The 15,783-nt window shown below is 35.6% G+C and overlaps 1 protein-coding gene across 2 annotated transcripts in view; it reads right to left on the reverse strand.

The window, feature by feature from the left end:
- Nucleotides 1-15,783, reverse strand: part of LOC145285944 (T-complex protein 11-like protein 1) — a 70,574-nt gene that overhangs the window by 52,377 nt on the left and 2,414 nt on the right. Inside the window, exon 1 of one of the 2 annotated variants that reach the window (XM_080134452.1) lies at nt 6,030-6,252. The exons of the other annotated variant lie outside the window; for it this stretch is intronic. The gene's annotated coding sequence lies outside the window, so the exon portion shown is untranslated. Of the gene's footprint in view, nt 1-6,029; nt 6,253-15,783 lie in introns of those variants that run through there. 2 annotated transcript variants of the gene reach the window in all.

A 15,783-nucleotide genomic window follows, 5' to 3' on the forward strand; every position in this document is an offset into this window, starting at 1 on the left:
TGTGTGTGTGTGTGTTTGTTTTAATTAAATTGTTGGGGTGGAAGCACAGAATAGTTACATCAATTGAAATGAATGGACCATTCATTGAATGGCTCTCGTCTTGGAGAAGCTTCATGTTTTGACAAGCTTTACTCCCGATCTGAAAAGGAACAGTGGAACTGGAACACGTATATCAAATCCATTGCCAAGGTCGCGCGGAAAATGATGAGATCTTTCTATCGATTCAGTAGATAGATATCTCACTCCTGATGCAATTCTCTATCTATATAAAAGCCAGGTTCGGCCAACGATGGAGTACTTTTGCCACATCTGGGCAGGAGCTGCTAGAAGCAGCTTATCCTGCCTTGACAGAGTTCAAAATAAACTTTGTAGCTTAGTGAGGGATGCCCTTTTCTCTTCCCTGCAACCTCTTTCTCACAGAAGAGACGTTGCGATTCTGTCTGTCTCTGCTTTAGCGTTATTTTCATGGCAAGTGCTCATCTGAGCTTTAATCTATGGTACCCCCTCGCCAAACTTTCACAAAAAAAAAACACTCATCTAGCCAAAACCACTATCAACAATTTCCCATACTCTTTATCATTGCCTAAACCTAAATGCAGATTCCATGAACAAAGCTTCTTTCTTAGAACTGTGCACGCCTGTAGAGTTCTTCCGTTTGCCTGCTTTCCAGTTGACTACAATCTGATTGTCTTCAAGTCCAACGTAAACAAATTCGGTACTCCTGCAGTGTTTTACCCACCGATTTCACGATCTTAGCCGAGCGTTGACGAACGCTTTCGGCGTTAACGCCGACGAAAGCCGAGAATTCGGAGCTACGGTGCAAGAACGCTAAAAGTATGTGAATAGCAACAACATTACAAGGAAAAGATATTACACACACACAAACAAAATGGATAAAATTAATACAAAAAATTTGGATAAAATAAATCACAAACACTTACCCTAAGTTTTTTTTAAAGTAAAATAAATTTATTTTGTTGAATATTTTTATTTATTTTTTTTGGTTCATTTTGTTTTCCGATAGCTTTTTTTTTTGGGGGGGGGGAGTAAGCAACAGTAATAAACACTTCAATGTTTTTTTTTTCTTGTTTGTTTTTGACAAAACGTTATTAAACAGTAACAACAATTTTTTTTTTTTTCAGTAATGTTTGTAGGGGGGGGGACAACAATTACTGTTTATCTTTAGTTCCGACTGGAAGATTTTTTACTGACTGTAGAGGCAAAGTAGGGAGCAAAGGGTTTTCAGAGGATGTGGAAAGAAGAAGCTCCTTCCCAAACCGGGTAGCCTTCCGCGATTTGATTTATTATGGAGACAAAAGGGTTGTGTCCAAATTTTTGTCTCCACATAAATTCGCATAAATGTTTCTAACAACTCCCGGTTTTTTTTTTTATCGCTAAATTAAATAGCTGAAATGAAAGGCTGTGTATTTTTACTTTGAACAATAAAATAACTGAAATGAAACGCTATGTGTGTAATTTCAATGAAAATTATTCGTCTGCTGAGCGTTCGTTTGAAGCGCCCTGATTGGCTGATAGAGTATCGTACCGCTCGCCATGTTCCGGCGTTTTCCGATGGATGTCGATCAACGCTCGGCTAAAATCGTGAAATCGGTGGGTAAAATACTGCAGGAGTACCACAAATTCTTGATAAATCATCCCCCTATATAATCCAATTTATAAAATTCCCACTACTTAATGTTTACTACGCTATAATCACATTGGCTAATGTATACCCATTAACCCTTATCCTCGAGTGGCCTCCGGGCCTTGATAAGTGGTGATTCCTGTGTAAAGAAAAAAAAGAAAAAAAAAGTGTTTTCAAAATAACGTTTCAGCACAGTACCAAAAGCGAATAAGTACCATAATTTCGTTTACAAAAAATGGGGTACTCCTGCAGTATTTTACCCACCGATTTCACGATCTTAGCCGAGCGTTGATCGACATCCGTCGGAAAACGCCGGAACATGGCGAGCGGTACGATACTCTATCAGCCAATCAGGGCGCTTCAAACGAACGCGCAGCAGACGAATAATTTTCATTGAAATTACACACATAGCGTTTCATTTCAGTTATTTTATTGTTCAAAGTAAAAATACACAGCCTTTCATTTCAGCTATTTAATTTAGCGATAAAAAAAAACAAAAAACCGGGAGCTGTTGGAAACATATTTATGCGAATTTATGTGGAGACAAAAATTTGGACACAACCCTTTTGTCTCCATAATAAATCAAATCGCGGAAGGCTACCCGGTTTGGGAAGGAGCTTCTTTCCACATCCTCTGAAAACCCTTTGCTCCCTACTTTGCCTCTACAGTCAGTAGAAAATCTTCCAGTCGGAACTAAAGATAAACAGTAATTGTTGTGTCCCCCCCCCCTACAAACATTACTGAAAAAAAAAAAAAAAAAAATTGTTGTTACTGTTTAATAACGTTTTGTTAAAAACAAACAAAAAAAAACATTGAAGTGTTTATTACTGTTGCTTACCCCCCCCCCCAAAAAAAAAGCTATCGGAAAACAAAATGAACCAAAAAAAATATTCAACAAAATAAATTTATTTTACTTTAAAAAAAACTTACGGTAAGTGTTTGATTTATTTTATCCAAATTTTTTGTATTAATTTTATCCATTTTGTTGTGCGTGTGTGTGTAATATCTTTTCCTTGTAATGTTGTTGCTATTCACATACTTTTAGCGTTCTTGCACCGTAGTAGATCCGAATTCTCGGCTTTCGTCGGCGTTAACGCCGAAAGCGTTCGTCAACGCTCGGCTAAGATCGTGAAATCGGTGGGTAAAATACTGCAGGAGTACCAAAAATGGAAAACCATTCTTAATATGTGGAGGGGGGGGTTGTTAATTATTTTGTATAGGCACCGCCAAAAATGGCCGCAAAATAAAGTTGTTGTTGTTTTTTAAAACTAAATTACATTTATTAAAATCCATTATTTCTGAGTAACTTTTTTTTTCCAGAAAGATAAAACCCTGAATTTTATTATATAGAAAACAGAATAATGTAAAACTTTTTCTACTATTTTTAATTCAATTTTAAATGTTAAATTTTCCCAAAAAGTTAACAATTGTTATTTTTTGTCTTGCACAAAAAACGTACTTAAATATTTAAAAAAAAGGGTTTTTGAAATAATTTATTTATTCATTTATTGTCTAACTAAGATTTAGGATGATTTTCTAAGAGAATATGCAAAAATATTATAATATAAGTACCTGAATTTCAAATAATTCCACTTATTCATATATGTAACCAGATATTTCGCGTCGCCGAAGAGTTGAGATCGACTCTGTTTACGTTTTCTTTCGATGAGACGAAAACTATGGAAGACTAAACAGGCCAAAAAAACTTATTTTTCAGTGACGAAAATTTCAATGTATTATTAAGCTGAGGCTGGCCAGTACCAGATGGGCGACCATTTGTATGAGTTTGGTTTTTAATGTGTATGTGTGTGGGGGTCAGGCTCCCCAAAATGGGGGGAGGGGGCAATTTAAAGCAGAATAAAAAAAAATTATTTCAGCGCGTTTGGTCCACCGTAGTCGAAAGGCGGCAAACGTTTTCAAACGAGATCGAAAAAAATGATGCTATTTTTAACACAAAGGGCACAATATTTATCGAATTTTTTTTTTTTTGTATCGATTATTCAAAGCATGCTCTGTTTAATAATGGTCATGCATTATTCGGCTCGCTAAAAAAAAATTGTTAATTTATTTATCAAAAATTTTAAAATGGCTTTTTTCGTATAAATATAAAAAAATTTTTTTTTTTGTTTTGCTTAACTTAAATTAATTATTTTACTTAACATATTCACCGAATTTCACACTTCAAAACTCAAAAGCGGGATAATTAAACACAATCGAAGTTCTGATATTCAGACGTCAAAATAAGGTATGCAAACAATTTTTTTTTTTTTTTTTTTTTAATCTATAATTCTGTCCCTTACAACAACACAATATGTTTTGTTCAGTTTCAGATGATTATTTTAAGCATATTTGTTCCCACTTCAAAACAAGGGGGGGTTTTGTAAGCAAAAAAAATATATATATATAAATATCGTTTATGAAAAATAAGTACACTGTTATAAAGTTCATTTTTCTCCTAATAATCGCTGAAAATTTCGTATTGATCGGATAATTACCTGATTTTTGGTAGATTTTTAAAAAGACGGTCCGTCAAAAAGTACTGACCTGCCCCCCCCCCCAGTTTTGGCGGTGCCTAATTTTGTACTTTCACCTAACTATTTAAATAAATTGATAAATTTGGGAAACTGAAACGCGTAGAAAGTTACGGATGAAGTTTAATATCAGGAACTGAATTTTACAGAACACCGTTTGTTGTTGGCTTTGAATCGCTTACTCTTCTGGTTTGACACTTTATTAATAGTAATAATGAAACATTGAACATTGTTTAAGTAGTTAATTCTCAACAGCTTTATTTTAATAATAATAAAAAAAATATTTGAACTTAAAGCAATAACGATTTCATTCTGCATAATTTACGTGATTGAAATAGGAATTAATCGTTTAATTCGGTCAACGATCATTCTTATTGTCAGGAGGTATATGTGCTGTTTTTAGAACTGAACAATAACATGACTTACTTTATTTCAATAGTTGCAACAACTGTTTGCGACTCCAAGCTAATACTACTGCTATTACCGAGTTAGTTACTAATAGCATATTTCGTAATTTACTTATTTGGAAGCCAAGAACCACCTGACCCCCCCCCCCTTTTTTTTTTTTTTTTTTTACTAATGAACGAGATTCCCTCAGCTGAACGTATCATATTACGAATTACTTCTGTTAAAACAGAAAAAGTCGCTGAAAATGTTATGGAAGCCCAGTGGAGACTTAATCTATTACTTTTCAGGGTAATTTTATAGAATAACTCACGTTTCCGATCAAATAATTGTTTTGTTTCGGAAAAAGTGCTATTTTTAGATAAGATCTTCAAGTTGAATTCATTTTTACGGTGTCTTTTGTTTATTAAATTGTTATATGAAAGTACAAAATAGTAACAAAACGCCCTTTCTCTCCCCATGTTAAGAATGGGCTTCTATATAATAACAATTATTTCAGCACGGTCCGTATTCTGCATACTTACCCCCTCCCTCCTCCTCAAAAAATCCCTTAGCCCTATCATTAATACATATGTCCATTTCTAGCAACGGAGGGTCTAGGATCTTTGACCATTCGGACTAGAATCAAGAGTGCTTTCTTTTTTTACACCCCCTCCCTCACCCAAAGCAACTTGGACAAACCTGAGCAAGACCCCCCCCCCCGAAAACGGCTTCCAAAATAAACACCCCCAACTTCCCCATGTTAAGAACGGCTTTCGGACTAAACATTCCCCAACCTCGAAAGCCGTTCTTAACATGGGGGAGGTATGGGGGGGTTACCGAAAGCCGTTCTTAACACAGGGAGGTTGGGGGTGTTTATACTACACGGAGTCAGGTCGTAAAAAAACAAAAAACAAAAAAAACTAAACTTTATTTTTAAATATGTTTGGTAAAAGTGCGCTGATTTACCACCTTTAAGAATTTGAGTATTTGATGTCGAACGTATTCTGTTTTGGGGTTAATTATTTCGAAACATTATTTAATATGGGGAAGAGAGGGGAGGGTGTTTTGTAACTATTCTGTACTTTAACCTAACAATTTAATCCCAAATCCTTAAAGGTAAGTCTTCTGGTGGTCTGGTCAACTCGTACCAGCGCAGTACTCAGTAGTGGCCGCAGTCAGCGCACTTTCATTTCATTTTCAAATTAAATTAAATTCAAATTTTACGGCCAGTGAAAGCACAAAATAGTTATTTAAAAAAAAAAAAAAAAAAAAAAAAACGCGTCCCGATGTTTGAAATTAGGTTTTTGAATAATAACATTAACATTTCAGCACGGTCCGTATTCTACATAAGTACCGTCAACTTTTTGGTAGAAACAAAAGCTACACAAAATATAAACAAATCATCACAAGAACGAGGATAAGCAACGGGCAACGCATAATTAAAAAGTAACGTTTTGTTTTCTTACCTGTTTTTTTTTTTTTTTTTTTTTTTTTTTGCGTTTGTATAAAACAACGATATGAACTAAATATGCTGTGTCATGTGTGTATTGGAGTGTATCCTTTGAAATTAAAGAATAAATACTTTCTAATAACAAAAAATCCTGATAGTCGCTTCTGGTTTAATTTCAAAATAGACAAGCGACGACGACAAAAGGAGGACGCTGGATTGTTTACGGAAGTGACGTCATTAGAATATACTTTCCTCTGATTGGTCGATTCGTTTTCCACTATTTTAAACTGCACAACATGAAAGAGGTCAAATGTCAATTGGCTTTCGGACAAACATTAATTAGCAAAACAAAACACAAGCGCACGCGCGCACGCACGCGCGCGCGCACACACACACACACACACACAAATAAATAAATGATAATGACGTTTGAAAGCATCTCTCTGATGATTATATAATATAGTAATCCGCAGGCAGGCTGTTTCGGTACCACAACAACAGCACATTTTTTTTTAACAAAACAACAACAGCTTCAATACTCAGTCGGTGATTATTAGCGCTTCTTCTTCTTTGGTATTTATTCACCACTTATTTTGGCCTTTTCACGGACCATTTTTGTGTGTCCACTTAATTATGTATTCTGTTGCTATAGAAATCCGCTTTTTTGGTGGGGGGGGGATTAGTTTCCGATATAAATTTAATGTAAATGGGACACCCATTTTATGACCACTAATTTGCCTATATTTTTTCTTTATTCATTTATCAAGTATGTCGCTAGAAATTCCCTATTTATTTATTTATTTATGATTATTTTAATTTTTTTAAAAGACAATATTTAAGATTTTAGACTCAAGGATCACTTTCCTATATAAATTTAACGTGAAATGATCACTCATTTTTTAGCCATCACTAATTTTCAGAAACTTAATATAGAAATAAAGTGCGTAGTGCTAACTGTGCAGTGCAGCGGTTGCGCGTTGCTTTTGTAGACGGGGGTCACCAATGTAGGGCTAACTGCAGGTAGTTACCAACTTTGTAAGAGTGTGAGTCGGCGTTCATCAATTCATAATTGAGATCTATTAATTTTTAAGACCAAGGCTGCAGGTTGTTCGAACATGTTTTCCCTTACATATACACACCCACATGTATGCACGCACGTACGCACACACACGCACGCATATACACAGCATCATACACACACTCACATTCATGCGCATACATACACCCGAGCTGTGACGTCACTTCCTTTTAAGTGAAAACCAGACATGCGCACCCAGAACACTAACTCCAGTATAAAAGTCAACAAAACCTGTTAACTTCCTTTTTTCCGTCCGGACCAGCGTTCGAGCTGCTTAGTCGACGAACCGACCGCATGCTCTAACGTCACTCTATCTCCCTTTCGCCTTTGGTCCATCAAAACAGACATGTGCGCGACGCTCTACTGAGCTTAACCCTCTCTTTCTACAGGCTGACTTGCCATTTCGCGTTTCTCTATTGCATTTCCCCTTTCCTACCATGCGCGTAGTCGTCAACGGCTGAATGAACACGTGTACACCGAAGACTTTCATTTCTCAACAGAAAATAAACGACATGTTTATTTTATTCAAGCATTTGAGTTCTTTGTTTCTTTCATTCAATTCGTTTCATTATTTTTTCTTATAGCGAGTTAGGGTATTTTATATCCTGGTCCGCAACAAGGTGCAGGAATCTCTAGAAGTCAAAAGTAATAGAGTATCCGCGGGATCATTAAAGGTAAATTTAACGAGATCTCAATTAAATTTAACGAGATCTCGATTAGCAGAAGGTTTTCATCAAATCACATCCTCACATGCATAAAGATATGAATAACTCAGGAAAAATAACGACACTTGACAAAAAAACTCAAGGTCACTCTATTGAAATGAAATGACATTTATTTACGTATTAGAAAAATATTAATTCAAATCGTTCCAACGTTGGTGTTTTCTTGTGACGAGTGTTCATTATGCTTAAACGAGGATCTTGTGAAAATGGCAGGAAGTTTAAGATTATTGATTTTTATGAACATAGTGTCACACGTGACTTGAATGTGAACGTGGTTATTTTCTGAGAGGAAAACGGTCATTAAACCATGTTAGTGAAATGCGTGTGTATGTTCATCGCATAAGAAAACAGTAGTTCGAAATAACATTGTTGAAAATTAGATTCAAATTCCTGTTCAATGGGGTGATTTTCCATGATAGGTGTTGAAGAGAAAAATTGGTTTGATTTTGTTTGTAGTGCACATAAAGTCCAGACGGGGAGGGGGGTGATTTTAACGTCTCCCTTTTGATGGAGTTTCATCAACACGTGTCAGGCTGGAGAAATCTGAAGAGAAATTGATTTGATTTTTCGCTGCAAATCTTTATATAGAGATGTTCTAGAATGTTTCAGCGTGTTTGCTGCATCACTATGTGCGGCGCGTAATGTAGTTCCTTAATTGACATGTGTGCAGGTGGCCAAATCACGATGTGTCCTTCGCATTCTTCATACGCGTGCATGTTGAAAATGGTGATTTGTATGAAAATGTTCCTGCCGAAGATTTGCTCCGGCTGTATGTGGTGGTTGCTACAAGTGTAATAAAAGATAAAAAAAAAAACTGTTTCATCTTTTTAGACAATAGTAACAATTTTTATGAGAGGATGCGGTCTTTTTATCAACTATTATTATTATGTAGTGAATTCACTACTTTACAAAAATTGTTGACACAAAAAAAAAATTATATCACTTTATACGCTATTCTGCACAATTACTTTGGAATTGTAAAAAAAAATAAAAAAATAAAAGCTAATAAGCAATTTTAAAATTGATTATTAGTTTTTGTTTATTTTTTTACAATTGCAAAGTACTTGTGCAGATTAGTGTATAAAGTGATATTTGCTTTTGTCTCGACAATTTCTGTAAAGTAGTGAATTCACTACATAATATTAACGCGCGTGTGGAACAGAGAAATTTGGAAACACTTGCCCTCTAAATGGCTCTGGCCATGCTTTTGTCCCCACATTCGAGTACCGACAGAAACAATGGCCTAATCAACCCCAAATGTACCACATTTCCCATGCAACAGAAACTGGTGAACAAGCACGTTAACACTTCCACTTGTATACCTTTATGAGCAATGCTTTAAATTTTAACGCAAATATATATATATATATATATATATATATATATATATATATATATATATATAAAAGTGAACGTGTCTGTCTGTCTGTGTGTCTGTGTGTCTGTCTGTCTGTGTACATTTCCCTACGCAATAATTCTGTCAATTTTTAGTCTATAGACTCGAAATTTGAAATACCGGGTACTGAGATTTGGGAAAATCGATGTGACGGGTGTCAGCCAGAAATTTGGCTGTTAAGGGGTCAAATTTCAACGATTTGACCTTTAAGAACTCTACCAAACTGGTCCGACAATTTTGGGTCTAGACACTTGAAATTTTAGATATAGGTTCCTTGAACCTGGATCTAACTTAATAAAGTGATTTGAGCCCGAAACAATAAATTTTAAGGGGTCATAATAGGGGTCAAAGTTTTAAAAAATTAACCATTTTTTTTGTTTTTTTGCTTTTTTTGCACAGCATACACCTCCAAACACCCGAGCAACGCCGGGCACCCCTGCTAGTATATATATATATATATATATATATATATATATATATATATATATATATATATATATATATATATATATAAGCAAATATAATAAATAAATAAATGAAAATTATGTAAAAAATTGAACAAAAATCCACTTGCACACTATTCTGTGCCAACCCGAAAAAAAAAAAAAAATTTAATTAGCCAAGATTCGGCCTCTCCGCATACAAGTATGTTTGCACCTGATCTTTCCACCCATCAAAAAATATTGGTTCTCCATTCTAAAATCTAAAATATTTTATGAAAATTTAAAAGAATTCCTTTTATTTTTTACGCATTTGTTCATTTATTTAGACTTGTAACAATAAAAAGAAACAAAATTTTTGCTGTCATGAACAAAAAAATGGTGATTGTTGTGATAGTTATGTCCCTTGTATAACTCGGAAGTAGAAAAGAATTATTGCCCTTAATTATGTTTGATGAACAGTTGGAGTGTATATGTATTGTATGTATATATGACATGTATATAATCCGTGTATAAACAAGTTTCCATTTACTGTTGACGTGTCGTCTATTTGTGTTCATGTATTTTGTGTGATTGTCTCTAGTTATGTGCATATTTTTAACAGTATATTTTTGTGTATGTGTGCATATTCACATATGATAACAATAAAAAGACAGATACAATTCTATGGAGTGTACATCAGGGAATAGAGAAACATACCTTCCATCTGGTTGATCTTGCACTGGCAGATCCTTGGAAAAAATTGCAATATATGGAAATTCTTACAACAGAAGTCTTGCTTGTATTTACATCCTTTATTTTCTGATGCTTCACCATTGAAAAAGGCACACGGGTCTTCAGTTCTACATCTTAATTATCGATCCTGCCCTGCTTGAGCCATCATGATTCATTGACCATCTCTCTCGACCACATTTTCCAAAATCTAATTGCTTTATTTTTCTAATAATAATAATAATAATAATAATAATCAACCATATTACTCGGCACTGTCCTAGTATGCTAATATAATACTACACTCCTTCATCACCATTTTTTCTAAAAATGGTTGTACGTTTTTCAAAAATGGTTGTACATTTTTTTTTTACTACACCTCCTACTACTATTTTTCTAAACAATAATCCCTAGATTGTTGTACACCCCATTGGCTAAGAAAAAGGCCAGACCTCATCCTTATAATTTTTTTATTAGACCAGATTTGTCTTCTGAAGCCATGGCATTAGCCCTTGGATGTGGGTTATTCATCCCACGACTGATGTCAGCTGCTTCTCTCCAGCCACCCTTTTTGCCATCTGTGTAGGCGTCTGAAATCATTAACACTTAGTTCAGCTAGTTTAAAATCATCGCAATGTTTTTTGACTATTGATGCAATGTTTTCTTTACTGTTGATGCAAATGTTACATAGTCCTCGTCATCTTTCTTGGTTGAATTCAAGCATTTCCAGCGTTTATGAAATAATGATGTTTTCAGGCTAAACAGTTGTGTTAAGAGTTTTACAGTTTCAGATAAAGTTAAATCATACGATTTTCGTGGTAAAATGTAATCCACACGAACTTGTTTTTGTTCAGCTTGTCTTTCTTCATTTTTTTTTGCTGTTGTTGCATTAGTTTTCCTTCATTTTTTTTTTTTGCTGTTGCATTAGTCTCTTTTCGTTTTTTGCTGCAAATTCATTTGATATTGCCATATTTGTGTCAAAGTCCTGTTTATTCTTTTTTTAAGAAAAGAGAAAAAAAAATCATATATGACTTTGAACATATGAAAAGAAAAGTTTACTATTTTCCACATAGCGTTTTTCTTTCTTAGTTGTTGCTCCGAATTAAGAGTTAGTGGTTCCTAAAAACAATCTTCCAGAATCTTGTAGAGTTCAGTGCAATTTTCAGAGTTGCATACTGATCTTTAAAACATGTTTAGTTGTCCGATTTTACAGTACCAACTCCGACTGATTTGTTACTAGTGTTTTTGGAACACTATACTTTGTTGCAAGGTTGATGTTGTTGAGATGGATCTTTTGCAATACCACATTGTTAGTTTGAATAAAGTTGTTGTAGAACACTGAAGTATTTAAAATTTTTAGTTTTCTCTCATGAGTTCTCGAAATCTTATTGCCAGTTGTTGTGGCCCCAGGAAAAGGTAATTAAAAAAAATGCAAACAACAAGGTTAGGTAGAAAGAATATATTGTGTAAAGAAAGTAAATACAAAGAGGTAATCAGTATTTCCTATGGTTAGTTAAACCGTCTGCAGTCTCATGTTAGGTCACAATATTTTCTCCCAAGAGAGTATTAACCTTGTGGATTATATAATGGTTAATAGAGTCCATTATGAGCGAACGTGTAAGTCCCCATAATAATAACCAATAGGCAGAATATTATACTAAATAAATGTCAGGTTTCAAGGTTTAAAATGTGGAAATATTACATATAAGAGATGTACCGCTGTTTTCACAAGTATGCAATAAGAAGTATGGTCCGAGTTAGAGGCCAAATCTCCAAAATTTAAAATCCGGAAGTGGCTGATCACGAAACATTAACCTGCTACGAGAAAATTATAATGATAAACAAGAAAAACATGGAAATAGAATAAATAAAATCATAAGCATGTATCTTACCCAACCTTAAATGCTAACTCTAACTGGTGCAATTAAAATTATTTTTTCTTATTTCTTCCAATACATAAAGAAGTAGCCTCTATAGATTCGTATTAGCTAAAAACAGCACATTCGTAAAAAGTTGAGGAATGCTCAGACGACTGTTTCCGGTTATTTCCATGAGCTGCTGAGCATGCCGAGCCAACTTTGTGGAAGTCACAGGTCGGTAAATGCAGAAGCACCGAAAAATAATAATAAAAAAAAAATTGATAATGTAGGTTTCAGAGCTAAGAGTAGGGGGACAAATGAATTCTAATCTATTCCCGGGCAACACTAGGCACGTTTGCTAAATCCGAACTGGTTTTAATATCTACAAGTCAAAGCAATCATTTTCTTTTTTCCTTTCTAATCTTCCTAAAATTGTTGTTGACATCAAAACAAAATGGCAGTGCCAAACTATAATTAGTCGTTGTCAAAAATTGAGTCACTTTTCTCAGACTGGAATGACTGACATTTTACGTTTCTGAATGTTTGAGATAAGGACTGATTATTGATCTTATTTGGATTCTTCAGATTACTGTTCTCATCTTGAGTGTTATTTTCACAACGTTTCCGTTGATGCAACCTCCAACCTTCTTCAGATGTATCTTGTCAAACTCTGGAATCTTTCTGTCGAACATGGGAATCCGTACAGAATTTAAAACAGAACCTTTTATTTAATCCACAGCCATGACTATGTAGAAATCCTAAGTAATTCGCAATTGTATTTTGAGTGTTGCCCGCACAGAGGATTGAACCTTCAACCTCCAAAAGAGTGTAACTTTACAACTAAATTTTACCAAGTACTTTATCCACTATGTTATGGGTCCTTGCAGACACGATTCAGTTGTAAAGTTATTAATCAGGAATCAGAAAACCAGAACTTTTGTGGGTATCAGAATTTGAGCTTAATTTAGGATTCCAAAAATGATTCTGTCAATTTTTTGTTGTGTTTGAAGATTAATTTTCCATTGTTGGCATTAATGATAAATATTTATTGACTAGCAGGGAGTGAGTGACATTTTCACAACATATCGGTTGATGTAACCTCTGACCTTCTTTTATGATGAGTGACGATCAATTACTAAGTAGATCTAGTATAGAATTTAACACCACATGGGAACCATTAATTATAAATAATAGATAATATATATATATATATATATATATATATATATATATATATATATATATTAGTAATAATATGTAATATTAAATAGTGATATTTACATCCCTCTATCTATATATCTATAAAAGTGAAAGTGTCTATGTGTGTGTGTGTGTGTGTGTGTGTGTGTGTGTGTGTGTGTGTGTGTGTGTGTGTGCATTTCCCTACACAATAACTGTCAATTTTCAGTCTGCAGACTCGAAATTTGATATACAGAGTACTGAGATAGGGGAAAATCTTTGTAATCCGTTTTCGGCCAGAAATTTGGTGTTAAGGGGTCAAAGTTCAACGATTTGACCTTTGAGAACTCTACCAAACTCCTCCGCCAATTTTGGGTCTAAACACTTGAAATTTTGGATTAAGGGGTTATAATAGAGGTCAAATTTAAAAAAAATTTGACCGCTTCGGTCTCTACCAAATTACTCAGACAATTTCTTGTCTAAACATTTGAAATTTTACATAAAGGGTATTCAGAGATAGGGCAAGCTTTATCAGTATCGTTTTGAAGTTCGACCTTTCAGATGACAAATATCGAAAAATTGGCTAAAAACATTCACCTTCAACTGGGCACTTTTCTACAGGAGGGGGTCGCTTTTTCCGCCGATATTGTCGAAAGTCATCCCCTCTTTTCGATTGTCTAGCTTTAATTAAAACCTACATCACTTCCGGTTTGGCGGTGGTTGTAACAGCAAAGACGTCACGTTTTTCTCCGTTCTTTTCCTCCTTTGCAGTACGGGTTTGAGCCTGCCTTCCTACTACCACTTTTTTTTTTTTTTGCTCAACACACCTCCAAACACACGGGCAACGCCGAGCACCCATGCTAGTATATCTATAAAAGTGAAAATGTGTATATTTCTCTACCAAATAACTGTCAATTTTCGGGCTAGAGATTTTACATAAGGAGGTCACATGTGCACCTACACCACTGCCTACAGCTAGCGAGAACACCAGAAGTGTTAACTGCTGTAGATGCGGGGACCCAAACCATTGGGCCTGTGATTGCCTTTCGTCGCAGTCAACGACCCAGAAGCCTAGTGGACCGCGGTGTCACAAATGCAAAAACCGGGGACACCTGGCTCATGCATGTCCGGGAAACGGGCTAGGGGAGGAAGTTACAGCACCAGTCTTCTACCCAGATCGTCATTAAACAAGGCGCTACCTGCAGTGCGCGTACACATTAATGGGCATGAGTGCTATGCACTTGTGGACACAGGTTGTGCCTAGACACTTGTGTGCAAAGAACGTTGCGACACTTGGAAAACGACAAGAACTTTGGTGCTGACTGTAGGCGGGAGCTCGTTGTCCTCTTGCGGAGAGGGTATCATCCACATAAGGATCGGTAGTGGGAGTGACGTAGCCATGCAAGCTTTGATTATGGACCGGTATCTACTTGGGTATAATTTACTCCTAGGAATGGACGCAATTGTGCAGCTGGGCAAAGTCATAGTAGATGGAGCCGGGAACATGACGTTCTCCCAATGCGAAGAGTGCATTTGCGAAGCACTCACCCTAGATAAGCCTGATTTTTGTGCGGAGTTCGACCAATGCACGAAGTCCTGGACTGTGGCTTGGAAGAGGTCGGATGAACAACTGCCAGAGAATTTTTTCAATAGAGTGCCAGAGTACAAGATTTCCCCGGAGCTCGCGTAGAGTATGATAGGGAACTACAGACCTGGATCGACAATAGATGGCTGGTTCCTTATCTTGAGAAGGCATTGGGGCCTCCAAAATGTTTAATCCCACTAATGGCGGTCGTCCAGCCAAACAAGCAAAAAGTAAGGCCGGTGCTTGATTATAGGGAGTTAAACAAACACGTGGACTCCTTTACAGCCCGATAAATTACGGGAATGGCAGCAAGCAGGGTCTAATGTGTGCATGCTTAATCTTCGGAAGGCGTACCTTCAAGTGCATATGTGAGTGTATGTACGTGAACGTGAATATATGTATGTGTGTGTACATGCATGCGTATGCTTGTGTGCGCATATGTGTATGACAAGAAAAGTGGCTTGAGATGTGAACGCATGTTTTGTGTGAGACTAGAACAGGCTTGCACATTACTCCCCTTCCCAGGAAAAAAAATATGCAGTGTATATATTTTAAAAAAATTTTTTTAAATAAGTAATGTTTTGGGCAATTAACTTTTCGTCCTGTTTTTTTGCTGTTGGTATAGTTGTTTAAAAAACGGTGTATGTTCATAAAATAAAAGTACTTACTTACACGTGGAAAAGGCGTTTACTCTTTTTTTAGGGCTGACATTTGTTTGTTTTTTTTGTTCGTGTTGACGTGGTGTGTACAGTTGCCGGTGTCTTCGCAAGTGAGTCTGTGGTAGTGTGTGTACATTG

The sequence above is a fragment of the Euprymna scolopes genome, chromosome 10 (assembly GCF_053919585.1).
Source record: "Euprymna scolopes isolate OS-2025 chromosome 10, ASM5391958v1, whole genome shotgun sequence".
Classification (NCBI taxonomy): Eukaryota; Metazoa; Mollusca; class Cephalopoda; order Sepiida; family Sepiolidae; genus Euprymna; species Euprymna scolopes.